This window comes from Babylonia areolata, chromosome 24 (genome assembly GCF_041734735.1).
Source record: "Babylonia areolata isolate BAREFJ2019XMU chromosome 24, ASM4173473v1, whole genome shotgun sequence".
Taxonomy (NCBI): Eukaryota; Metazoa; Mollusca; class Gastropoda; order Neogastropoda; family Buccinidae; genus Babylonia; species Babylonia areolata.
The window spans coordinates 20516527-20544026 of record NC_134899.1 but is presented as its reverse complement, the minus strand read 5'-3'; positions in this window follow the sequence as shown (position 1 = coordinate 20544026).

Genomic DNA, 27500 nt, shown 5'->3' with positions numbered 1-27500 from the left:
TCCCTCCCCAGTTAGTTCACATCAGTGAACCGTTCTCTCTCCTCCCCTCCCCCTCCCCTTTTCCATTCAGTCCACCACCACCACCACCAGCAGCACCATCACCTCTCCATTTTCTCTTGCCTCTTTTTGCTCCTTCAGTAGGGTTTTTTGTTTGTTTGTTTGACTCACTTGTGTAAACAAAGTGAGTCTATGTTTTAACCCGGTGTTCGGTTGTCTCTGTGTGTGTGTGTGTGTGTGTGTGTGTGTGTGTGTGTCTGTGTCTGTGTCTGTGTGTGTGTGTCTGTGTGTCCGTGGTAAACTTTAACATTGACATTTTCTCTGCAAATACTTTGTCAGTTGACACCAAATTAGGTATAAAAATAGGAAAAATTCAGTTCTTTCCAGTCATCTTGTTTAAAACAATATTGCACCTCTGGGATGGGCACACAAAAAAATAAAAAATGAAGACTAATTATATACAAACTGCATTTACTGTTATATTTAAATTTTTTGTATTCTCTAAACTTGGCACTTTGATCTGATATTCTGATCCAACAACAAGAGCAGTCATCATTATCATTTTTTTGTTCAGACAGGAACTTCTTTTGCTGAGCATGGAAGTTTTATTTATTTTGCAAACGTTTTGGTGCAGATAGTAAAAAAGGGAAATTACTCTGTAATTAATGCTAGGGGACTTAATTTGCTTTAAACTGATCTTTCTCATCTTAAACATTACATTTTGAAATTATACTCAATACATAAAAAGCTTGGATTTTTTTTTTAAGTGTATCACAAGAGAGTCTTGAAGGCCTTGCCTCTCTTGTTTTTTTATGTCTTTGCTGTCTACTTCTGACTCTGTGACAAATGTGATGTGCAGTCATGTTTCCATGGTTGTCCCTGTGTTATGACGCCTATCCTTCCTTGAATGTGGTGTGGTGTGGTGTGGAGTGATGTGGTGTGGTGTGGGGTGGTGTGGTGTGGTGTAATGTGGGGTGGGGTGGTGTGGGGTGGTGTGATGTGATGTGGGATGGTGTGATGTGGTGTGATGTGGTGTGGGGTGGTGTGACGTGGTGTGGTGTGATGTGATGTGGGATGGTGTGATGTGGTGTGATGTGATGTGATGTGGGGTGGGGTGGATGTGGTGGGGTTGTGTGGTGTTGAAGAATGATTCATGTAATTCTTGTAATTCTATCAACAATACAAACAGGACTTAAAGAGAGAAAGTATATTGGTCAGTTGCCCAGTGCAAATATCATCATTCAAATCTAAATAATCACCGGTTATCAACGGAAACAGAACAGGGCGAAGGAATGGAATTGAAGAGAATACCTTTATTTTATCATAGAACTCCCTATTTTCTGATATTAATAAAATATTGTTACCCTACATAAATGTTCAAGCCTATACTCTCGTATCGTAACTTGCTATCAGCTGCAATCGGATTCTATTAGGGCTTAGTGAAATCGTTAAAACTTGCAGTTTTTCGCAAGACACTTTCATGCAGATAAAGGAATGTTTATACGTATTTTACCTTAATTGATGAAATCGTTAAGTCAATCCCTTCAAGCCCAAGCTGGGGTCACGGGTGAATTGCAATGATAATTGAAATCTCGAAACTTCCTGACTGTTATGAAATGAATATACATATATTGTTTGTTTTGTTCTCTATATCGATATTAGTTTTGCCTTTTTTTTCATTGAGCTATACTAAGTTCATGCGCATCTTTTCAATTGGGGCTGAGAGGCCTAAATGTGAATTGACCATTCCAAATCCACCTCTCTCTCTCTCTCTCTCTCTCTCTCTCTCTCTCTCTCTCTCTCTCTCTCAGCACCATCATCATCATCTGACATTTCTATTTCTCACGTCTTTGCGATGGAAATTCAAACATTTCTATTCAATGTGACTGCCACCATCTTCTCGTAATTGGTGGACGTCACCGCTTTTCTCTTTCTTTGCTTCCACTTCATTCAAACCCACCTTCACCCCCACCCCCAACTGCTACTTCCCACTCCTCGCCTCTCCTCCCCCCCCCCTATCTGCTTCATCTTCTTCTCCTGCTCAATGGATTGCTCCTCTACCTCCACCTCCATCCCTCCCTTTTTTTTCTTTTTTTTCAAATCCTAGGTTCCTCCCTAATGAGTCAGGAGAATGTAATTTGCTGGACCGTTCTGGGGCCGCCAGGTGTTTGAGAAAAGGGGCATTTTCACTTTTAGCTGAAAATAATGACTGTGAAGGATGTCTGCCTGAATCTGTTTCTTCTGACCACCACCACCACCACCCTCCTCTCTCTCTCTCTCTCTCTCTCTCTCTCTCTCTCTCTCTATCTATCTATCTATCTATCTATCTCTATCTCTCTGTGTGTCTGTCTGTCTCTCCCATTTGGCATAAAAGCAAAATAGGCTATTGTCAAAAAAGAACTTTCATTTAATTTGATTTCTTCTCTCTCTCTCTCTCTCTCTCTCTCTCTCTCTCTCTCTCTCTCTCTCTCGTGTGTGTGTATGTGTGAGTGTTTCTCTTCTTTGTGCATGTGTGTGTTGTTGTTGTTTTGTGTTTGTGTCTGTTTGTCTGTGTATGCGCATGTGTCTGTGTCTGTGTGTGTGCGTGTGTGTCTGTGTGTGTGTGAAGGTGGAGTGGGAAAGGTGCAAGTGCTGTGAGTGGAGTTACACCGTCTCACATTTCTTGCGAGTTTGTTATCTGATTTTTTTTTTTCCAACGTCTGTGCTTTTTTAATGCCATGGTAAGCACATTAGTATCTATATGACGTTGATGATGATGATGATGATCATCATCATCATCATCTATTATCATTATTATCATCATCATTATCATTATTATCAGTTTTTTCAAATTATTATTATCATTATTGTTCTTGTTGTTGTTGTTATTGATATCAACATTATCAGTAGAAGTAATACTGATAGTGATGGAGGTGGTGGTGGTGGTGGAGATTTGGCAAAATGATCAATGAGTTGATGTGACCTAATCATCGTCAGCAGCAAAGGAATGCATAGTCTGTGTGAAAAGAGAGATAGAGACAGCGACAGGCACACAAACAAAGACAAGACGCGTAGACACACAAAGACAGACGCGGAGAGACACAGACACCTCAGAAGACTCCAGAGCTTTCGTGAGGCGGTCAGACGTGAAACAGACGTCCTTGGCACCTTGTCAAAGAGACAGGTCACTCAGAAGAAGTGGGCGAACTTATCTCGCTTCATTGCCCCCGAAAACGGAGAATGGCTGCCTACAAGGCGGATTAACTTTTTTTTTTTTTTTTAAAGCCATGCACGTAAAAGCCCACTCGTGTACATACGAGTGAACGTGTGAGTTGCAGCCCACGAACGAAGGAGAAGAAGAAGAAGCAGAATTCCGCTTCATTGCTCTTCATTTTACACGTTTTTTCCCCTCCCTCTCTTATATCTCCCTGTGCGCCTCTGTATCTATCTCTGACTGCACCCCACCCCCACACCTTTTTCGCTTTATTAAAGTATGGTCTTTTCATCAGTGTCTTCATTTGTCAATTGCAATCGCGTTTGGGTCACTGTACAGTTTTACTATTCATCTCCTCCCTGTCTGCCTTCCAGTCTGTTTGCCTGTCTCTCGTGCTCTCTGTGCTCTCTCTCTCTCTCTCTCTCTCTCTCTCTCCCTCTCTCTCTCTCTCTCTCTCTCTCTCTCTCTCTCTCTCTGTCAGCGACCTGACAGTGAGAGAAAAGGAGAAAATGTGGTATAGTGTGAACTTATTTTCAAAAAAAACCCACAAACTTTTTTTGCGAAAAGATGTCGATACGAGGAGAGAAGCAGAGACACAGACAGCACCTCGTGTGTGTGTGTGTGTGTGTGTGTGTGTGTGTGTGTGTGTGTGTGTGTGTGTGTGTGTGTGTGTGTATCTGTCTGTCTGTCTGTGTGTTTGCGTGATAGAGACAGACGGACAGAGACACGCAAAGAAAGAGACACAGAGAGAGTGAGAGAGAGAGAGAGAGAGTGGACAGATTGATGGACAGACAGACAGACAGAGAGGCAGAGGCAGACAGGAAAGCGTGCAGAGAGACGAACAGACAATCAGACAGAGAACGGAGAGAGAGAGAGACTGAAGACTGAAGATGTTTTATTCAGAGAGAGAGAGAGAGAGAGAGAGAGAGAATAAACTGAGACAGACATGGGAAACTGTGGCATCAAAGGAATGTAACCTCAGTATCCTTAGTTATTCATTTCAAGGTAGATAGATGACTGGGAGGGTGCCAGAGTCAGGGACAAAGGGAAAGAAAGAGAGACAGAATCACACACACACACACACACACACACACACACACACACACGCCGCGCTCGCATACACATACACGCATACACTCAAACACATACCCACAGACACACACACACACACACACACACACACACACACACACACACACACACACACACAGAGAGAGAGAGAGGCAGACAGACAGAGATAAGCCAGAGACATAGAGAATACTCTGGCATCTTTTTGTGTGTGTGACGCAGTCAGACGTGAAACAACCGTCTTCAGCACCTTGTCATAGCGACAGTCATCCCGATACTTGTGCGAACTTTATTCCGTCTCGATGCTCAGCTCTGTGTTCCCCATGCCTCCTTCACTCTCTCCCTCCCTACCACCCTCCCTCCATCCCCCCCATTCTACTCCTCTTCGTCTAAAACACGCGTACAATTCTTGTATCACCTTTCTCTTTGGACTATAGGTCTTGCTGTGTGGTATTGTTACTTTTTTTTTACTGGTGCCTTCGGTTTCTCGTCCTTTTCAGAGACGCTGGCGTAGGCGTTGGCATTGGTACCGCACAGATGGCTCACTCTTCAACCTCAGGAGGCTTCAAGCAAAAACCAAGGTGAGGACAGACACCGTCAACGACTTCCTGTTTGCTGATGACTGCGCTCTCAACGCTGCCTCCGAAGCTGACATGCAACACAGTGTCGACAAGTTCTCAGCTGCCTGTGACAACTTTGGCCTCACAATCAGCACAAAGAAGACTGAGGTGATGCACCAGCCAGCTCCAGGAAAGTCTTACGTTGAACCAAACATCTTCATCAACGGGCAACGACTGAACGCGGTGGACAAGTTCACATACCTGGGCAGTACACTCTCTCGCACAGTTGTCATCGACGACGAGGTGAATGCCAGACTCGCCAAAGCCAGCGCTGCCTTCGGCAGACTCCATAAGAACGTTTGGAACAGGAGAGGCATCACCCTGGAGACGAAGCTCAAAGTATACAAGGCCATAGTTCTCACCACACTGCTCTATGGATGTGAATCATGGACGGTCTACAAACGCCACGCCAAAAAGCTGAACCACTTCCACACCAACAGCCTCAGAAAACTTCTCGGCATAAAGTGGCAAGAGAAGATCCCTGACACAGAGGTGCTCACTCATGCAAACTTGCCCAGCATCTACACCATCTTGATGCAGGCCCAGCTGCGCTGGGCAGGCCATATAGTTCGCATGCCAGACCACCGGCTCCCCAAGAAACTGCTGTATGGCGAACTCCAACATGGCAAGCGCTCCCATGGAGGCCAAAAGAAGCGCTTCAAAGACAATCTGAAAGCTTCTCTGAAGGCCTTCAACATCAGCCACGACACATGGGAGCTGAATGCAATGGACAGACCAAAGTGGCGTTCAGCTGTCCACCAAGGCGCCAAATCCTGTGAGGCCAACAGAATCGCTGCAGCAGAAAAAGACCAGGAAAAGCAGTGCCAGCAAGTCCCCGACAGCCGCCACCATCCCTGTCCACACTGCGTCAGGACCTTCCGGGCGCGGATTGGCCTGACCAGTCATCTGCGCACCCACAGAGCCCAACCCACCCACCCCCAGGATGACTAGATGGTCCTCGTTGATCCCGACGGACGAACCACAATGTAACATTCATAAGAACTTACGTGTATGGTCTTTGGTTTACACTCTTCTTGTTAATTAATTATGTCAAAAGCTTTTGACAGAAGTCGATTCGTTTGACTTTGAATCGATACCAAATATCAATAGCATTTGTTTGGGTCTTTTTTTCAAGTGTGACTATTCTTAACGTAAAATGGGAGATACTTCTACAGCTTGTTTACCATTTCCTCGTGCTTGGGGTGGTGTGAACGTTATCAATTATCCCCCCTCCCAACGTCAGACTTATGTCTCGAAAGAAAATTCGATGGAAGCAAAATAAATACGATCATGAACGGATAAAACTAATTCACTGAAAGGATGGCGTGTGTCGGATGTCACTGAGACCTAAAAATACCTAATAAGTTCGATGACTGGTTTAAGTCATTTTTAGAGAGCATATTCAGAGTTTCAACACTAAAATGCGCGAAAATTGCTTTGATAATAGAGTATAACTCACTGCCACCTGAATTGAAGAAAGTACCACTTTCAAAAAGATTCTAAGGCACATCTTCAGTGTTTGTTGGGTTTTTTTGTTGTTTTTTTGTTGTTGTTGTTGTTTTTTTGTTTGTTTGTTTTGGCTTTGGTTTTTGGTTTTTTGTTCTATTGGTGTTGTTGCTTTTAGCAAAATACTTTCTGACTTTGATGGCTGATTTGCAGTCTGATATAATGCACACATGCAACTTGCAGAACCAATGGACTAAGCCATTTGATACATGGAACGGAAATAAGCCGTGAGTCAGTCCGTTTTCTACGACGACAACAACGACACCTACTACTACTTTTACCGCTGCTGCTGCTTATCTTGTCTCGCAACTCGGAAGCTGTTAGTGCCGATGCACGGTCCCCTCAGTTCGATCAAACCAGTGGTTGAATGCCAAAAGGTTATGTGCATGGAAATAGCTTGATCTGGAAGAGAAGGAGGAGGAATTTTGTTTAATGTCCCGTCACACATATCGGTGATTGAAGACATTTTGTTAATGTATTTATGAATACATTTGAGTATTATCAGTTAGAAGGGGTGGGAGATGTGAATGAATGGGGGTTGGGGGAAACTGGGCAAATGAGGGTGAAATTTGGAGAAAAAAAAAACAATTACAGGAAATTACTTAAAGGACTTCGTAAAAGAAAAGTCGTTGAACTAAAAAGCGAAACAACTGATAATGAATGCAAAAAGTAAAAAACATCACTGTTCTCAGTCACTTGTGAAGACACACTTTCGTGTACATAAGACTTCATCAAGCTACAGTCAAAAATTATATGCTTAATTATCAGGTTACTAAAGCATATGCACTTGACATTGGAACAATACTTGGTCCTTAATGAATTTGATAATAGTCTGAGAACTAAACTCAGAATTGGTCTGCGAATCGGACCAAAGTCTGTGAGAGTCAACTGACGAGGTTTTAGACTTGAAGAGAACCCTGCGCTTATCTTTTCCTTTTCCATTCATTGCTTCGTGCTCACACAAGTAATTCAAGCTGGTGATAATTACTGGAACATACACGGAATGATAAACTGATTTTTTCCCTTTTCTTGTGCTTCACAGCTGGGTAAGGAAACAATATCTCTTCTTTTTTCTTCACAAACTGAAATCAAATTGCTTTGCTTTTAATCAAATCAGCTACATCCGTTTTCACATCGGAAGCACACGTGTACAGCGTTTGAGGACATTTGAAGAAAACAAGACGAAATTTGTTTACAACGAAAATAGATAAATAAGATTTTTTTATGAAAGTGCCTTTCGTGTTCAAATACACAAAAACAGGCCAAAATTAAAAAGATAATAATAAAAAAGAAAAACATTCCTCAATGATCTTCAATACGCAAGTCAGAAATCGGAGAGTGGGTTGACAGGTAAACATTCTGAAAAAAAACGAAAGCTCCCCAACCTTATAATAATAATAATGGATACTTATATAGCACACTATCCAGAAATCTGCTCCAGGTGCTTTACAAAAACGCTTTTGATAACATAAAACATTATATCTATGTTACATACACACACCAAAATGTGACCACACACACACACACACACGCACGCACGCACGTACGCGCACACACACACGCACGCACGCACACACACACACACTGCATACATACATTTTAACATACATGTGTATCTAACAGCTACCCTAACAAATACGCACACATAGGCAGGCACAAACTTACATAAACACACGCACACACAATACACATTCATATACATGCATGTAGTTGTGGACCTGCCACAATTGAACTTATTGCTGAGGGAAAAGGTGAGTTTTGAGACGAGATTTAAAAGATGCGAGGGAATCAGAGTGACGGAGGTTATCAGGGAGCTTGTTCCACGTCTTTGGCGATTGAAAAGAAAACGATCTGTGTCCATAGGTCTTACTTCTGACGTGAGGTATCCTGAGAAGTCGAGTATCAGAGGAAGAACGGAGCTGGCGAGACGGGGTATAGATATGGATGAGTTCAGAAAGATACTTGGGGCCAGATCCGTTGACTGCAGAAAAGGTCAGAGTGGATAGCTTATAGTCTATTCGATCAGAAACAGGCAACCAGTGGAGAGACTGAAGGAGAGGAGAAACATGGTCAAATTTAGAAGCTCTGCAAATGAGTCTGGCAGCGTTATTCTGAATTCGTTGGAGTCTGTCTAACAGGTATTTGGGAAGGCCGGCCAAAAGAGAGTTGCAGTAATCCAATCTTGAGAGAACCAGAGAGCATACAAGTGTCTTGGTTGCATCGGTTGAGAGATAGTGGCGGATAGAGCTGATTCTACGCAGTTCCAAATAGGCAACTTTACAGATATTCGAAATGTGCTGTTGGAAGGAAAGAGACTGGTCCAGGATTACACCAAGACTGCGAACAGAGGGAGAAAGTGAAACAGGTGTGCTATTGATCAGAACAGAGTCAGGAAAGGAAGGATGTTGACGAAACTTCTTTGGACAGGTTATCATCAATTCAGTCTTATCATCATTTAATTGCAGCTTGTTGAGAGTCATCCAGTCCTTTAGGCCAGCAATGCACTCCTGTGTTTGAGTCACCAGTGCATCAAATTCAGCTATGGAAGCCGACTGATAAAGTTGTGTGTCATCAGCAAAGCTCTCATGCGACATCGCATGATGACTGATGACATCCGACACAGGAGCCGCATACAGCACGAAAAGAACAGGACCTAGGACGGACCCTTGTGGGACACCATATTTCAAGGCAGATATTCTAGAGTATGTACCATTTACACACACTTTCTGTGTACGATCTGACAGGTAAGACGTGATCCATGCTAGTGCAGTGTCACGAATACCAAAGGAAGTTTTAAGTCTGTTCAAGAGGATAGAGTGGTCGATAGTGTCAAAAGCTGCTGACAAATCTAAGAGAGCGAGAACAGATATCTTATCCTCATCAAATCCCGAAAGCAAATCATTCACTATTCTAAGAAGGGCTGTTTCGCAACTATGACCACGTCTATAAGCTGACTGGTGGGAATTAAGTAAGCCATTCTGCTCCAGATGAGCTAAGAGCTGAGACAATATGATCTTTTCTAGCAGTTTTGATAAAAATGACAGATTAGAGACAGGTCGATAATTTTTCAAGCAATTATGATCCAAAGATGGTTTCTTGATGAGTGGACGTACAATAGCAGACTTGAAGCTTTCAGGGAAACAACCAGACAGCAAGGAAGAATTGATGACATGAGTAATATGTGGCAGTAGAACATCAATACATTCAACCAACAAAGATGACGGGACAGGGTCAAGCTCACAGGATTTCGGACAAGCGCTCAGACACACTTTCTTCACAAAATCTTCAGTTACCGGTTGGAAACAATGTAAAACAGGACCACTGTACACGCGTTCTTGAACGGGTGAAGAAGGAGACACAACAGAGTCAAGCTTCTCACGAATGCATGATATTTTGCCGGTGAAGAAGTCAGAAAACTTTTGAGGGAGTTCCTGCGCCGAAAATGTTGTAGGGAGAGGAGTGTTTTTCATTTTACCTAGTAGATTGTTCGTAGCGTTGAAAAGCTGTTTGGCTGTGGTGCATGCAAGTATTTTAGAAGAGTAGAACTTTGACTTTGCCCTGTCAACAATGTTTGTTACATTATTCCTGGCTGTCTGAAAAATGTCCCTACTGATGGTCAAACTAGTGGCGCGCCAGTGCCTCTCAGCTCTTCTTCTCTCCCGCTTGGCCTCCAACAGCTCTGGAGCTTCTGTTGTTTTTTTTCTTGTTCTGGACACATTCAATACATCAATAAAGAAAGAAACAAGTCAAATTCCACTCCATCCATAATTGTTAAGGATGCGTCCATGTAGAAGTCGGATTTTTTTTTAAGGAGCTGTTAGAAAGGTTAGAAAGAAAGAAAGAAAGAAAAGAAAGAAAAATACAATGATTTCCTTAGCACCTTGTCCAGACGGCAGTCACTCGAATGATTCAACCCGCTTCTTTCACATAACTGCTCTTCTCTTTCTCATCGAATCTCCGCCCACCCACCCCCACCACCCTCCCTCCCACCCCTCACCTCCCTCACCCCCCTCCCCTGTCCCACTTCTCTCTGTTCCTTCACACTCCTTTTTCTGTCCATTAAGCATCCGTCTTTTTTTTCTTCGTCTTTTTTCCCAAAAAAAAACAACAACAAAACCCAAAACAACGTGTTCTGGTGATTTTTCTTAGTTCTACAATCTGTCTAGAGTGTTGAGCTGCCTGGTAATGAAATTTTCCGTGTTCCACTCCGAGCGCAAAAATGTCAACGATTACAATCAATGCTCTCTGTCTCGGTCTCTGTGTTTGTGTCTGTCTGTCTCTTTGTCTGTCTGTCTGTCTGTCTGTCTGTCTCTTTCTTTCTCTCTGGTTTGTGAGTATGTGTGTGTGACAGGGAGAGGGAGAGAGAGGGAGAGAGAGAGGGAGGAGGGAGAGAGAGAGAGAGGGAGGGAGAGAGAGAGAGAGAGTGTGTGTGTGTGTGTGTGTGTGTGTGTGTGTGTGTGTGTGTGTGTGTGTGTGTGTGTGTGTATGTGTCTTTCTGCGTTCCGTTGGTTTACAGTCATTTCATCCCACACACACACGCACACCAATGTACGAACACACAGACACACATACATGCGCACATACAGACGCACAAACACACACACACATATAGAATCATAGTTTTCATAACTTGCTTTGTTGTTCAGCTCACTCTCTCTCTCTCTCTGTTTCTGTCTCTCTGTCTGTCTCTGTCTCTCTCTCACTCTCTCTCTCTCTCTCTCTATATATATATATATGTATATATATATATATATATATATATATATATATATATATATATATATATATACATGCATATAGATAGATAGATATAGATAGATATATATATCCTACGAAATATACCCGCTGTTGCCCGAGGTCCTGCTAACATTGTGATTCCTAATACCAATAAATTATTAAGCGACACATGCGTGAGGTCAAAAATGAGGAATGATGATACAGAAGAAAGTCATTACAAGATGAGCTGCCTTCAAGAATGTACAACTGGGCCGGACTACATACATTACCTACTTTCCGTGCCGTTCACGCACGATGTGATTGGCACTCTGACAGCAAGCTGTGCACGTGCACCCCATGAAGGGCGAGACGGCATGGTGCAGTCTCCGACTGAATGGCTGCAGATGCCAGCCATATTAATCTTTGTCTGGCGTGCCCTCTGCTCCGTGATCAAGATGCTCTGAGCGGAATAAGATCTTTTTGCTTTTATTGGTTTTGTTGGTTTTTTTGGGTTTTTTTGTTTGTTTTTTTGTCGTTTTCTTTTCTTTTTCTTTTTAATTGAAGGGTGAGGGGGGGGGGGGAAGGTCCTTTTCTTGGGGGGTGGGGTAGTGATGATGGGGATGTGTGTGTGTGTGTGGGGGGGGGGGGGGTCTGCTTTATCAAAAACAAAAAAAAACAAAAAAAAACAATACAAACAAAAACTAGGAAACAAAAAAGATGCTGCTTCCATAGCTGTCCTGTTTTGCTTGTTTTATTTTTGTTTTGTTTTTTGTTTTTCCTTCCGTTTGTTTGTTTTTTCTGTTAACGAGCTGTCTCTTTTGCAGCACGAACTTCAATGTGCTGCGTTCTGCTGTGTTTGTGTTCTGTTGTGTGGTAAATTGAAAACGGAATGGGAAGCCCAGAGTGGCATAAGGCAATGCGCAACTTTCAGATTAAAAAACTCACATGGTCATACTGCCCGGGACATGCAGGTGTTAAAGGAAATGAGCGAGCTGACAGACTTGCTGGTAACGCAACACCAACGAGCGGCCTACATCTAGGAAAATCGGAAATCCTCAGAAAAGTCAAAGAATATCAAAAAGAACAGGTACAAGGCCATCACGCCATCGATCGCCTCAAAGAAATAAAAGCAGAGAGAGGGAGTAGCCGTAAGTCTAACATGAAAGGTAGAGCACGATGCTTTGCAAATCAAACAAATATCGGCATCATTTCCAAACCAACATTGCGCAAATTTCTTCAAAACGGAACAGAGTCTCTGTGGGCTTTTCCAAATACAATAGAATGAGCAACACACTAGACGCCACGTTCTTGGCATCAGAGATCTTTTCCCATCCCTCTTGCGGCCAATCAGTGGCAGCCTCTGTGCGTGTGTGTTTGTGTGCATGTGTGGGTCTGTATTTTTTAGTGCTTTTGTGCATGCGCGAGAGTGTAAGTGTACACAAGTGTCAGTAGAGTTCTGTGCACGTGCGTGTGTGTGTGTGTGTGTGTGTGTGTGTGTGTGTGTGTGTGTGTGTGTGTGTGTGTGTGTGTGTGTGAGGGGGAGGTGGGGGTACGGGGGGGAGGTGGGGTAGAGGATGAGGTATGTGAGCGTATGCATGCCTACACTGTGGGAGCAAATCAGAATAATGGGAACTTTGCATATATGTGTGTGGAGATATGGGCATATGTGCGTGTGCTTGTACAAGTAAGTGTTCATCTGTGTGTGTGTGTGTGTGTGTGTGTGTGTGTGTGTGTGTGTGTGTGTGTGTGTGTGTGTGTGTGTGTGTGCCGTGGAAGCTGTGATACGTAGACTAGAAATGAGTGTGTGGAGGAGGGGGGTAGAGGAGGTGCAGGGTAATGTGTGTGGTGTGTGTGTGTGTGTTGGAGCTCATGTACGTTTATATGTATTTGACTGTGCTTTCATATCTCTGAAACTGCATGTTCGGTGCATACCTGTTATGCATGTGTGGGTGCATATGTGAATGTGTGTCTTCATGTTTTACATCTATTTGCTTATTTATCATCATTGTTGTTTTGTTTTTTTTGTTGGGTTTTTGGGGGTTTTTTTTGGTTTTTTGGTTTTGTTTTGTTTTTACATTATAGTTATTATTTATTTATTTCTTGGTGTAAGCTTATCTATCATTTATTCACCTTTTTTTCTTTTCTTTTTTCTCTCAAGGCCTGACTAAGCGCGTTGGGTTACGCTGCTGGTCAGGCATCTGCTTGGCAGATGTGGTGTAGCGTATATGGATTTGTCCGAACGCAGTGACGCCTCCTTGAGCTACTGAAACTGAAACTGTGTGCGGCACAATGCATCACGCTGTATATGACCCCCGCCCCGCCCCGCCCAACCCCCCACCCCCACCCCCAACACCCCCTCCTCCACCCTCCTCCAACTTTCTCAATTTCGATCATTACTGAATAAATGAACCTAGGCAACTAGGCTCAAATATCTTGCCAAATCGGATGTGGTGATAATGCGGAAGCTCTCGTGTGCAGCATGCACTGTGCGCACGTAAAAGAACCCATGACAACAAAAAGGACTGTGCCCCCTGGCAATATTCCGCAGAAGAAGAAAAAAATCCGCTTTGATTGGAATCACATTTGCGGGCATGACAAAATCTGGGTAGCACTTTACTGAGGCGACGCACTCTCAGCGAGAAAAATGTTCCGAATTGAACAAAGATAAACCTATCGTGACACAAAGCAATGCAATACAATGCAACACAGTACCATATAATACAATGATACAATGCAATAGATCAAGGCTTATCAAACCGGATCCAAATATCAACACACTCACAAACACAAGGCGTTTGGAAGGAACCCCCACAAGGCCTGGCCAGTGAACTTGGCGAATGCATTGGTCAGACACAGACCTTCCCTGTCATTTTTAATCCACACAGAAAGAGAAACTGAAACGTAAAACTAAGATTAATCTATATAACAAAGATTAACCCATAACTCTTTGCACTCTTCTGTGCTTGGGTTGAGTCCTGTCAATGTCTTCAGTGTCGGCAGATTCATGGGCGGGGGGAGGGGGGGGGCGCTGTTGTTTGAGGGACATGGTGGCGGTCTCCACTCTGGGAGGGACGCTCACTCAGTCTGACTCCGCGACTAAGCCATTATTGTCTTTAGTAGGGGGCTTAGTAGGTGGTGTCCTAAGTACGTTGAATCAGAACAGGCACCACTGAACACCACCGAAGTGACTTAGCAGCAGTGCAGGGCCTCCTGGCGACCTAACAACAATGGTTCCCTGCGGACTGCCGACGCTGGAACTGTGACGGACGAACCCGGGTGTGGCCGTGTATGGGGGAATCTAAATGAGCGGCGTGGGAGTAATGCCAATGCCACTGAAACGGTGCAGATGATGGGGCAGCAAAAAAAAAAAAAAAAAAAAAAAAAAAAGATTAACCCATAACTCTTCGCTGTCGAAGTATCGTAAAACCTGCCAAGGGAATGTCCATGTTTCGTACCGGACGAACTTTCCCATGGTCTCCGTAGCGGTCTGGGAGCGAGGAAAAACTGAGGAGAAGAAGAAAAAAAAGAAAAAGAAAAAAGACATAAACTAAAGGGATGAAAATGCCTTGAATGGATTAATCGTGCTCATGAGCATTTTGATTGGGCATTGAAGTCGGAGACATTCTCGAAACAAAGCGCTTAAAGTTTAAACTTGAGACGATGGCTGGCTGCCTGGTAGCCTGTGGCATTGATTCACAAATTTAATAAGGGAAATATATTGATAATAACAACATATTTACACGGCAGTTTCTAACCTCTTAAAGCTCTTTACAATGACACGACAGTGTTGTTGTTGTTTTTTGTCGGATTTAATTGTGCTAATCAGCAACAAAAAAGTTACAAATGATGCTTTGCGAGATTGCAAAGGAAAGGACGGTGAGCCGGCAAATATTTGAGCTCGTGATACAAGCTACAGAACTTCCAGTTTGCACAGAGGATAAAACAGGACAGACACACACACACACACACACACACACACACACACACACACACACACACACACAGAGTAAAGAGATAATCGTGTGGGGGTGGTCGTCATACTTTTGGACATTCTCATTAATTCCGCAGACACTCCAATAATCCAGAAACAGGAAAGAAATGAAGATAAAACAAAAAGATAAACAAAACAAAACACACAAAAAGATGAAATAAATATCTGAAGAAAAACAAATACACAGATATATATATATATATATATATATATATATATATATATATATATATATATATAAGGAATGTGGTCGGATCGTACTCATGGCGGGTGTTCGAGACATTCTTGACAGGAAAACACTTTTGAGGTTTAGAGTGTCACATGCATGGCCAATTAAATGTGCAATGCCATTGCCGCTGGCTACGTTTCCGCTTACTGAGAGCTCTTCAGCCAATCAGAATCGGCTACCTGGGTAGCCTGCGGCAATCGAGTCAAGTTTCAGCTTCAATTACGCTAATTGCAGAATGCTGACAAAGAGAAAGAAAAAGTAAATAAAAACGCAAAAAAAGAAAGAAAAAAAAAGTGCTGTGGAGATGAAAATGAAGAATAGAAGGTTGGGGCAGGGATTTTAATGTGATTTCGTGAGAGGATTTAAATAACACGTTCGATGTGTGTGTGTGTGTGTGTGTGTGTGTGTGTGTGTGTGTGTGTGTGTGTGTGTGTGTGTGTGTGTGCTGTTGTTGTTGTTTTTTAAATCCAGTCCTCTAGGCAAAACTGAATTGAAGCAAATAAACAGATACACAATTCACGAAAAAAAAAATTACAGATGAAAGGAAATCATTCACGACAGCAAAATACACGAAATAACACAAAGCATACGCAGAACATTAAACGTATCTATGAATGTCCATGTACAGTGCAAGAACTTGAAAAAGAAAACATAAAGAACAGGAGAGGTGAAGGAAAGAGATGAGCAACAATAAAAGGACGAAGGGACAATGGAGGGTGGTGGAGAAAAAGACAGACAGACAGGCATACTGATGGACAGACGCAGAGAAATCGACATCGAAACCCTTGAGGGAAAAGGAAAAACCTGGAATGGCCCGTTTCGTCCTACCCTCACAAGAGAACAGAAATAAATTGGTAGAAAAACTGCACGAAAGAACAGAGAAAATAAATGCGTACACATTTTTTTAAATATATATCAAAAGGAAACCAAGAACAACAAAAACTGCAGGGAAATACAATACTCTCCACATGACAATAGAAGAAGCATTAAGAACATGATGTGCGTGCGCATTCGCGCGAATGAGACAAGGAGAGGAAAAGGAAGGAAGGAAGGAAGAAAAGGAGAGACAGCAAAGGAGACAGAGAAAGACAGATTTTGGGTAGGAGAAAAAGAGAGAAAGACAGAAACAAGGACACAGAGAATTCATATATTTTTTTAAATAATCAGAATAATTTCGACGGATCGCGCAAAGACTGGTGAGAGATATACAGAAATAGGGCGAGAGGGCCATGACACAGACCTGGAGGTATGCTGGAGGACGAAGAAGCCATGACACAGATGTGGAGGTATGCTGGAAGACGAAGAAGCCATGACACAGATCTGGAGGTATGCTAGAGGACGAAGAAGCCATGACACAGACCTGGAGGTATGCTGGAGGACGAAGAAGCCATGACACAGATCTGGAGGTATGCTAGAGGACGAAGAAGCCATGACACAGACCTGGAGGTATGAGGGAGGACGAAGAAGCCATGACAGATCTGGAGGTATGCTGGAGGACGAAGAAGCCATGACAGACCTGGAGGTATGCTGGAGGACGAAGAAACCATGACAGATCTGGAGGTATGCTGGAGGACGAAGAAACCATGACAGATCTGGAGGTATGCTGGAGGACGAAGAAACCATGACAGATGTGGAGGTATGCTGGAGGACGAAGAAACCATGACAGATCTGGAGGTATGCTGGAGGACGAAGAAACCATGACAGATCTGGAGGTATGCTGAAGGACGAAGAAACCATGACAAATGTGGAGGTATGCTGGAGGACGAAGAAGCCATGACACAGACGTTGAGGTATGCTGGAGGACGAAGAAACCATGACACATATCTGGAGGTATGCTAGAGGACGAAGAAGCCATGACACAGACCTGGAGGTATGCTGGAGGACGAAGAAGCCATGACACAGATCTGGAGGTATGCTAGAGGACGAAGAAGCCATGACACAGACCTGGAGGTATGAGGGAGGACGAAGAAGCCATGACAGATCTGGAGGTATGCTGGAGGACGAAGAAGCCATGACAGACCTGGAGGTATGCTGGAGGACGAAGAAACCATGACAGATCTGGAGGTATGCTGGAGGACGAAGAAACCATGACAGATCTGGAGGTATGCTGGAGGACGAAGAAACCATGACATGTGGAGGTATGCTGGAGGACGAAGAAACCATGACAGATCTGGAGGTATGCTGGAGGACGAAGAAACCATGACAGATCTGGAGGTATGCTGAAGGACGAAGAAACCATGACAAATGTGGAGGTATGCTGGAGGACGAAGAAGCCATGACACAGACGTTGAGGTATGCTGGAGGACGAAGAAACCATGACACATATCTGGAGGTATGCTGGAGGATGAAGAAGCCATGACACAGATCTGGAGGTATGACGGAGGACGAAAAAGCCATGACAGATGTGGAGGTATGCTGGAGGACGGAGAAGCCATGACAGATCTGGAGGTATGAGGGAGGACGAAGAAGCCATGACACAGACCTGGAGGTATGCGGGAGGACGAAGAAACCATGACAGATCTGGAGGTACGATGGAGGACAAAGAAACCATGACAGATGTGTAGGTATGCTGGAGGACGAAGAAGCCATGACACAGACCTGGAGGTATGCTGGAGGACGATGAAGCCATGACACAGATCTGGAGGTATGCTGGAGGACGAAGAAACCATGACACAGATCTGGAGGTATGTGGGAGGACGAAGAAACAATGACAGACCAGGAGGCATGCAGAGATGTTCAAAAGATGTCCTCAGCACCGCGTCACGGCAGCAACAGAGCTCGAACTACCCACCCGTCCTATGTCTGGGACAATTCACCTAAAACCTCCAGGTGGACAAGTGGAAATGCCCTCTCTCTAGTTGTATAATTTTTTTTAGTGTGTCAGTGAAAGGTTGACTGAGCGGTCAGCTGCAACACAGACCGATCACCCCCAACGCCCCCCCCCCCCCCCACCCCACCCCCCCTCCCCCGCCACTCCCCACCCCTTCCACCTCCGCTGGCTTGTCATTATTCTACTGATAGTTACTTTTAGTAGCCGTGGCTTGACTTATTGTATTGTACTTGTATTGCAATGTGCTGCAGTAGTTACTTTTAGTAACCGAGTTACTTTTAGTAACCGTGTCTTCACTTATTGTATTGTATTTGAGTTGCTTTGTATTTAGTTACTTTTGGTGATCCTGTCTTCACGTATTGTGTTGTATTGTACTTATATTGCATTGTATTATACTGCAATGTATTGTATTGCTCTTTTTGTCACATGATTTCTCTGTGTGAAAATCGTGCTGCTCTCCCGAAGGAGAGCGCGTCCCAACACTGAAGCGCCGCCCCTCTTTCCCCGCCTACAAGTGTATTTGTAGACCTATCAACTAGATTTTTCTACATCATTTTGCCGGCCAGAAATAACCTTTTTGTTGTCGTGGGTTCTTTTGCAAGCGTCAGTTGCATGCAACTACACACGGAACCTCTGTTTATCGTCTCATCCGAATGAGTCAAGGTCCGATGGATGGGGAGACAATACTGACGAGTGTGGGATATCATTTCCATGCGTTCTGATTCTCTCGCTTGCCAGGCGGCCATAAGCAATGATTATTCGAATCAGTATTCTCTCTTGTCCCTCTCTCTCCTAAATTTAAAAAAAAATCGCATTTTCGCATTTCTCTGTCTGTCTGTCTGTCTGTCTTTATTCCTTTCACTCTGATTTGATGACATTTAATTTTCATGCCTAACGGAAATTCACAGTTTAGAAAATCTTAAAGTAAATCACAGTCAAATACTATGACGATCACATAAAAATCACTCGCTGGACTTTACGGTTTAAAAGGTCTGAAAGAAAAAGCACAGAGTCAATGATTCTAAGCATTGTACAAACAAAAAAAAAAAACAAAAAAAATCATTTGCTGATGACACATTTGGACAGTGCTTTTAGCCTACCAGCTAAACGCCGTGAAACAAAAACAAAATTAACATCAGTTCAGACGGTGACGTTCCCGCCAAACTCAGCAAGAAAAACGCATGTGTTAACTCTTACGCAGTAATTTGATTCTCTTTAAAGTCAGGTTTTCAATGGATTTTTTTAAAGGCGTATAAAACAATAAATGGCTGGGAAATGAGTATTTTCAGATCTGAACCATTACCGCCTGGCAAATCTCAAAGCATTAGTGGGCAATGATGAAAGGAAGGAAACAGTCATCATTTCTGATGACGACCGCTTGCAGTGCGCTGCTAAATAAAATGACAAGACTAAGCCGCACATAAAATCTGCGATGTTTCATCGTCAATGTTCGACACGCTGCTTTAATGGCCTTTTTAACACTTTGTCCTCGGTCCTTGTCTTCTCCATCAACTCGGAAATGGGATGACCAATTTACAGACACACGTACAGAAAGAGGTAGGAAGGTTGAGGAAAAAAAGAATGAAAAAAAACACACACAAAAAAAAAACAAATTTAAAAAATCAGAAATGAAAGGGTATGTATGTATGTATATATATATATATATATATATATATATATATATATATATATATATATATATATATATATATGTGTGTGTGTGTGTGTGTGTGTGTGTGTGTGTTCTTCCTTATATGTGTTTTGTTGTTGTTTTTTGTGTGTGTGCGTACGTGCATGCGTGAGAGAGAGACAGACAGACAGAGAGAGACAGAGAGGGAAGGAGACAGAGAGGGGGAGACAGACAGAATAAAACATATATACAGACAGTTTCGGTTTCTTGGAAACGACAGAAAATATGTCATGTGTCAATGTGTCAATTTTGTGTGTGTGTGTGTGTGTGTCTCTTTGTCACTGTGTCTGTCTGTCTCTGTCTCTCTCTGGATGTACGCCTGTCCAGAAGGACCATCCACACACACAATGAACTTTTTCAGATCCATCCAAAACTCAAGGAACCTTTTTTTTCTCTACCCATCACGAAGTAGCAAAGCAGGGCTGACGTTTCTTTCGCATGCTGCAGTGACACCAGTGTTAGCTGTTCTTTTATCCTGGCCACCTGAAAGCTGTGAAGACTCTCCATGGCGTGTATTCCAACACCGTTGGAAGGAACCTCTCAGTATCAAACCATTATCTCACTGGCTTTTGAGGCTTACGTGATGTCGTGCACAAGAGATGCGTTGCTGTCTCCGCGAATGTCATATGCAGCCCCAAACTACCCCCACCCCAACCCCCTGCTGGATCTTTCCCCGGAGTTATTCTAGGATTCTAGGCTGAACTCGAATGATTTCCGGGGTCACTGGTAGCTTGTCAAGATCGACACCCCTATTTTGGGGAAATTACCCCCCCTTTCTAAGGATTTGATATTAATCAAGCTATTGAGAAATAAACGGTTCTGGGATAGCTTTTACTGATCCACACACCCCTCTCTACTGCAACTCCGCGAAAGAAAACACGGGGGGTGGGTGGGAGGTTCTACTTTGAAGGCCTGTTTTGATACTAGCTGGACTATATCCATCACCACCATGTACCGCACTGGACTTCTAAAAAAAAAAAGTTAATATGTCTCTGTCTGTCTGTCTGTCTGTCTGTCTGTCTGTCTCTCTCTCTCTCTCTCTCTAATATATTTTGCACTTCCCTGAATCTGAAAGCATCGATTCAACACAATGATATGAAGAACATGATGATGATGATGATGACGGTAGTAAAAGTAACGGTGACAGTAACAAAAATAACAACATTTTTTGTGGGAGCATTTGAAACAAGTAGAGAACTTAACTCTGATAAAAAATACAATCTCTGTTCAAGCAATGATTACCTAGTGCATTGAACAAAGAAGAGAGACAGACAGACAGAAAAACACGGACAAAACTCATAGATTAGAGGAGACAGACGCAGGCATTCACTCAGTCACAAAACTCGTCCACTACAAAATCAGACTTAAATGCGATAAAACGCGCAATGCAAATTCACCAATGAACCGCTATGGTCTTGGACCAGTATTTTCAGACTCAATGGACCAGTATTTTCAGACCCAACGAATCTGAGTTAAGCATGCAGTCAGAAACCCAGCCAGCTTCAAGGCATTAGTGGAAACAGGAAGAGATGAAAGTTCCATCACTTAAGACTAAACACTGCTGGCAGCGTGAGACGAACTCGGGGAAACCAGTGGACACATTAAAGAACAGTGGGGCGTTTTATCCTTCAACTGCCAACAACGTGCTTAACGACCATGTCATTCTTTGGTTCAAAGAAAAGAAAATATGGACTGACACATGCGCGCAGACTCTCTCTCTCTCTCTCTCTCTCTCTCTCTCACACACACACACACACACACACACACACACACACACACACACACACACACACACACACAACAGAGAGAGAAGGAAGGAGAGAGACGGAGACAGAGAGAGATGACTCTTTGACTCTGACTGCAAAGCTGCAATGCCAAAGGGGTGTGATGTTTTTCAGTCGAAAGTATCAAATCAAAGATACAACAAGACAAACGTAAGTAAATAATTGCATGAAAAGTGCCCTGAAATGTTTTTTAAAAAAATGAAAGGGGATTGGGAAGAAGAGGAAAAGAAGGTGGATGAGAAACGGGGACACATATGTATATGTGTTTGTGCTTGTGTGCCAATATGCGTTCGCCCATGTGTGCAGTAGTTTTAGAAGTAGTCGTTTCAAGTGACATTAGACGGGAAAAAAGAGGTGTGTGTGTGTGTGTGTGTGTGTGTGTGTGTGTGTGTGTGTGTGTGTGTGTGTGTTGGGGGGGGGGGGGTTCCGTGTGTGTGAACATTAAGAAAAAGGAACATAACCAAACTCGTAGAAAAAAACTAACATTAAAAAACTTTGATAAATGTCCTATTGCACTGCGCATCAAAACTTCTGCGATAGCAGATAATATCGTGACATTGTCAAAAATGCACTCAAGTGAACTTTCAGAAAAGTTTGCTAAAAACGATTTCAAGCTCTGACATTCAAATACTACGTATTTGCTAGAAGTTCTCCACATACGCATTTCACATCTTCGCTCAACGTACGTCACAAAAGCATTCAGCTTTATCCTGTTCGATAATGCATGCATCTGCCATAATCTGATTAAATTACTGTAGTATTTGAACGATGGATAGTTTATGGTTTATAGTTTATCAACATTAAATATATCATCGCCTAATACTTTACCATTTCGCTCGTATATTTCTCTGACTTTGCTCCACGATGTTTGTTCTAGTAATCGGTAGCCCTCTTGTACAGATAGAATCAGGTTAAATTTTGTGGTACCCTGTTCGTGTTTTGTTACTTTTCTTGCAGTCCTGTCAGGCCATCCATTACAAAAAAGGCCAAGGTGTGAAGGAACTCAGCAAAACGTAGTATGCGTTCCTTTCAAACTAAAACGAAAAGTACGATATGACTGATTTCTATTACAATCTATTTCTATTATCATAACGACACTGGCATATATCCTTTATGTGCAAACTATCCGCCCCGCTTTCTGCAGCCCGTTGCCCCTTGTAAGCCCACGATTTCTCGCAATCCCACTATTTCTCTCACTTTGAGAGAAATCGTGGAACTGCGAGAACGTGTGGTCGTTTCCCTCCCAGGTTTTCTTTGAACTGGCACCCCCCACGATTTCTCACATTTCAGAGAGAACGTGGGGAGGGAACGACCACACTCGACTGTTGGCCGCCGTTCTTTCTGTCTCTGGACCTTGTAATTGGAATGAACTTCCTCTTTCGCTTCGTCAGGTCTCCACAGTCAGCTCTTTCAAGTCTGGCCTTAAAACCTACCTCTTCCCAAAATAGCCTCCCTTCCCTGCCCTCTTCCTTGTCTTCAGTTTTTCCAGTTTTAGAGTTATGCATGCGTTTGAATGACTGGTGCGAAAGCGTTTTTATTTGTCTCTGCACAAGATTCAGCGCTATATAAATATGATAATAATAATTCCGTTCATTCATCCATCAATGCAACAAAGTCCATCACTGGCTACAGAAGAAAATGTCACACCTATCTGACCACGAGTTTGCATCCCTAAGAGAGAGAGAGACAGAGAGACAGAGAGACAGACAGACACAGACAGAGGGAGGATGAAAGTGACCATGACAGTGACAGTGACACTTATAGTGAGGTTAAAATGTTTAAGGTCCCATCGCCCTGTTCGGCCATCCGGGCAGCGATTTCACATTCATATTCAATACGTCTGGGGCTCAGCATAGGGAGGCGGAGCCCAGTCCTCTCCTTCCGCCGTTTTAAGTTTTCCCACCTGGAATCAGGTACCCATTCACACCTGGGTGGAGTGAGGAAAATCGGAGTAAAGTGCCTTTCCCAAGGACACAACAACATGCCGAAACAGGGCCTCGAACACCGTTCACTGGTGAACACTGGATCTGAAATCTGACCCATTCTGCCACGGGGCTTCCTGACTGGTTTACTGGCAGCGATGATTTTTTTTTAAACGGTAAAAAAATCTACTCTCATATTTTCATTTTTTGGTACTTACAACAGCACCAATGGTACAAAGATTTATATGATCTATATTCATTGCTATCATGTGCTGCGAAAGACAACTTTTCCTTTTCAAACAATAGTTTTATAGTTAACAAAAAAAAAGTGATCTTGACCAAGCCCGTCGGGTTATGCTGCTGGTCAGGTATTTGCCCAGCAGATGAGGCGAAGCGTGTATTGGTTTGTCGGATCACAGTGACACTTCATTGAGAAACTGGAACTGAAACTGAACCCTGGAAACCAATCTCGTTCCATTGTCATATTTTCTTTATTCGGCACGTAAAAGTGCTCTCTTTTCCAATGCCTGTTTCACTTCTGCATTTATCAATTCCTGTGTGTAGTGGTGTGCGCGCGTGTGTGCTGATGGTCAATGTGTAAGGTGGTTTGTTAATTTTGCCACGAAGACTCAGCAGTTTGTAACTACCAAGACTACTGCTATCAATATCGTCATCATTATTACATTATCCTTTTTTTTTCTTCTTGGTATCATCATCACCGTCATCACCATCATCATCATCAGCAGCAGCAGCAGCAGTAGTAGTAGTAGTAGTAGTAGTAGTAGTAGTAGTAGTAGTAGTAGTAGCTATATCATTTGATTCTGCCCTGACTGTGAACGGAAAACATCAAACAGTGACGACTAAAAAAGTACCACTTGCCTGCAAACCATTGAAACAATACGGTTTCACATTCCTGGTGGTATCCTCAATGCTTGAAGTCCCACTGAAAATCGTCATTCCAACACATACAGAAATAAAAACCAGAGGAAAGTAGCAGTACTGTTTCTGATGGAAACTGCTGGCAGTGTACAGCGAAAGAGGAGACAAAAAAAAACAAAAAAACATACGATCATTTCCTGGCGTTCGCTTAATGACTTTGTTTTGTCGCTTTTCCGCTTCCCGTCTGTTTCATGAGGCAGGGAGGCGGGGTGGGGGTTTGGGGGGGGGGGGTTGGAGGAGAGAGACATAGTGAGAGAGCGAGGACAGAAAGAGATACGCAGACTGCTAGGATGATTTTTTGATTTAGTGGTTTACTGAATAACTTATTTTCCGCTTAGATGAACAGATTGCTAGGTTGATTATGCATGCGTTTGAATGACTGGCTTAATGAATGACTTACTGGCTTAATGAATAACTTATTTTCTGCTTAACTCATCATCTCCATATCAAAACCGAAATTAATGAATCACAAACACATCTACCTATAGCAGGCAAAATGCATTTTAACCGATAAGATCTTTATCTCCAAAATACATTTTAATGATTCATCAAAATTACATCCACCTAAAGCATGTAAAGTGTATTACTTCAAGATTTTACAGAAAAAAAATAATGAATCATAAAATCACATCCACTTATGGGAAGCAAGCTGTACACATGAAGTCAGACACACTGGGAAACAACACGACTGGGTGAGCAGCTGGTTCACACTCCGGCGACTTGAGTCGACAAAACATGACAACTAGTCAACTGAGAAACCACAAAAACTGGCTCCATTGAACATTATAATGGGCAAGCGTGTGTGTGTGTGTGTGTGTGTGTGTGTGATCCAGTAAACCAGCCAGAGACAACGAAATTCCATGTTAGCGGGGAATAAAGAAAATAATACGAATCACTCTATTACATTATTTTATTCCAATCTCTCTCTCTCTCTCTCTCTCTCTCTCTCTCTCTCTCACACACACACACACACACACACACACACACACACACACACTCACACACACTCTCTCTCTCTCTCTCTCTCTCTCTCTCTCTCTCTCTCTCAGAATGTCTGAGGAACAAAAGAAGCGTGGAAAAAACACAAAAGCAGGGATCAAAGGATAAATCAGAAGAGAAAGAAAAAGGACACAAACAAACAAAGCAAAATAAAACGAAACAGACAATAAAAATGAACTCAAGTTGTAGAAAAGAATTGTATGTTTAAAAGCCATTATCACAATTTGATTTTCGTGGCACTGTAAACTGAATTGTAGGGAGAGAAAAAAAAGAGAAAAGAAAAAACCCTCTCTATTGAAACGAAAATTAGAAACCAAAAACAACCTCTGTCTTTGTCTCTGTGCCTCTCTCTTTCTCTCTCTCCCACCCTGCTCTCCCCCCCTCTCCCCCTCTCTCTCTCTCTCTCTCTCTCTTTTCTCTCTCTCTCTCTCCCAACCATTATCTGTCTCATATTCTCAAAAACAAAACAAACAAAAAAACCAAAAAAAAACACGAAACTATACAACAAATGATTCCAAATTGTGTCACTGGGCCAATGTGGCCTACTTAAGTGAAAAAAAAAATGGAACCAATGCAGTCAACTCTCCTGCGAATTTACAAGGAGGATGGAGGTGGAGTGCAGCCAGTGAGGAGGAGGGGGAGGGAGGGGGGGGGGGGACTGTGGGTCCGCTTGTAAATCACCGGAAGAGTCTTGTCTGACCTTTCCTTCTGATTACTTGCGCATCCATGAATGTGTCGTTGTTTATTTCTTTTTTCATCTATCAAAAGTGAAAGGATTGAATAACGTAGCCTAAACCCAACATGGGAGAAAGGAATATAAATTCAGAATGAATTAATTCAGAAAATTAAAGTCATTTTAATCTCTCTATGCAATGGTTACAAATATCAAAGTTTTGGTTTTCTTCTGTGTGTGTGTGTGTGTGTGTGTGTGTGTGTGTGTGTGTGTGTGTGTGTGTGTGTGTGTGTGTGTGTGTGTGTGTGTGTGTGTGTGAATGGTGTGTGTTTTTTTCATTCCCTAGACTGAGGCCTGGAGAATATAATTCTGCATGATGTTCCACACTGAAAGAGTCCTTGCAAAGAGATGCTGGAATTGAGCTCGGAAAGAAAAAAACGATCGCTCATTGGTACGCACGCACCAGAAAACTGGTCAATAGTGTTACAGGAACAGCATTGAATCTATCTTCATCTGATTTATTTGTATTTGTTTTTGTTTTGTTTTTATCACGAATGATTTCTCTGGGTGAAATTCGGGCTGCTCTCCCCAGCGCCACCCATTTTTTTTGTATTTTTTCCTGTGTGCAGTTTTATTTATTTTTCCTATCGAAGTGGATTTTTCTACAGAATTTTGCCAGGAGCAAACCTTTTGTTGCTGTGGGTTCTTTTACGTGCGCTAAGTGCATGTTGCACATGGGACCTCGGTTTATTGTCTCATCCGAATGACTAGCGTCCAGACCACCACTCAAAGTCCAGTGGAGGGGGAGAAAATACCTCGGTTGAGTCGTGATTCGAACCAGCGCGCTCAGATTCTCTCGCTTCCAAGGCGGACGCGTTACCTCTAGACCATCACTCCACGTCCATAGTTTCTAACTGACGCGGTGAATGCTGTTGTATATTTTGTTTTTTGTTGTGGGGGGTGCGGGTGTGGGGGGTTAACAAAACCGATGTTTTAAGATACTGTTATATCAACCTATCCGTTTGGAAAGCGTCAAAACGTTATCATTGTACAACTGTCCATCAGACCACAGAGGCTATGAAAACTCTCCATGAGTGATGAACGTTACACAATGACCGTGCTTAAAAAACCCACAACCACCAAAAGTAACTATACTAAAAATTAGGGGGCTAAAACAAAACAAAAAGAATGGCTAGACTATCATGTTAAAACCATAGTGCCAACTGTGAAAACACACCATTGCAGTTAAAGACAGACAGACAGAGCGAAATGTCTGATATGCATCTATTGCTTCTATAAAACATGCCCATGGCCAGACAGACAGGCAGAAAAAAAAGAGTCAG